We start from the raw sequence: 1,515 nt of genomic DNA on the forward strand, positions 1-1,515 counted from the left end.
TATACCAGGGATCATCAACTAGATTCAGCCCCGGGCCAATTATGATTATTTTTTCTTGGGGTGATGGTCAGGGGGCCGGAACATAATTACAAGTAATTTGCAGACTGTAAATTGACTGCAGGAACCCCAAACTGACTAAAACATACTAATTTCAAACCTTGCTTACATTTGTATAAAATCACACATACTGTATCACTATGCGTGGCAATACTTTGGAACTGATTTCCAAAATGTAATTCCCTTGGAGCTGATTTGCTGGTGTTTTTAGTCTTAAGCCCCCCAAAATAATAATGAAATATATCTTTTTTGCTCCAAAAACTTGAGGGGCCAAGTCAAATCACCCACAGGCCGACAGTTGGGGAACCCTGCTTTATACTGTGTGCTAGCTTTGTTTGGTTGACTGACTGACTTACAACCACATGCATGCCAAAGTAGAAGTTGGCCCAAGTGATTTTCACTCAGACTACTTATGACTCAGTCTCATGCAAACCACACACCAATACATGAAATAACACGCCCCCAGGGCCTCTGATCGTTCTGTCTCTGCTGGAGCATGAATTGGAGGGGTGTTAACGTTCATAATTAAAAGAATATGGCACAGCCATCTCAGATCTATTCAACAATGCTGCGCTGGCTGTCCCTCGGCAGTGACTGCTATTCAACAATGCTGCGCTGGCTGTCCCTCGGCAGTGACTGCTATTCAACAATGCTGCGCTGGCTGTCCCTCGGCAGTGACTGCTATTCAACAATGCTGCGCTGGCTGTCCCTCGGCAGTGACTGCTTTTCAACAATGCTGCGCTGGCTGTCCCTCGGCAGTGACTGCTATTCAACAATGCTGCGCTGGCTGTCCCTCGGCAGTGACTGCTATTCAACAATGCTGCGCTGGCTATCCCTCGGCAGTGACTGCATTTCAACAATGCTGCGCTGGCTGTCCCTCGGCAGTGACTGCTATTCAACAATGCTGCGCTGGCTGTCCCTCGGCAGTGACTGCATTTCAACAATGCTGCGCTGGCTGTCCCTCGGCAGTGACTGCTATTCAACAATGCTGCGCTGGCTGTCCCTCGGCAGTGACTGCTATTCAACAATGCTGCGCTGGCTGTCCCTCGGCAGTGACTGCTATTCAACAATGCTGCGCTGGCTGTCCCTCGGCAGTGACTGCTTTTCAACAATGCTGCGCTGGCTGTCCCTCGGCAGTGACTGCTATTCAACAATGCTGCGCTGGCTGTCCCTCGGCAGTGACTGCTATTCAACAATGCTGCGCTGGCTGTCCCTCGGCAGTGACTGCATTTCAACAATGCTGCGCTGGCTGTCCCTCGGCAGTGACTGCTATTCAACAATGCTGCGCTGGCTGTCCCTCGGCGGCGCCCAGCGCGCGGCGCCCTCGCGGACTGCATTTCAACAATGCTGCGCTGGCTGTCCCTCGGCAGTGACTGCTATTCAACAATGCTGCGCTGGCTGTCCCTCGGCAGTGACTGCTACATGGTGTCCTGAATACACACAAACCTCAACACAAAT

This window comes from Salmo salar, chromosome 10 (assembly GCF_965601325.2).
Source record: "Salmo salar chromosome 10, fSalSal1, whole genome shotgun sequence".
Taxonomy (NCBI): Eukaryota; Metazoa; Chordata; class Actinopteri; order Salmoniformes; family Salmonidae; genus Salmo; species Salmo salar.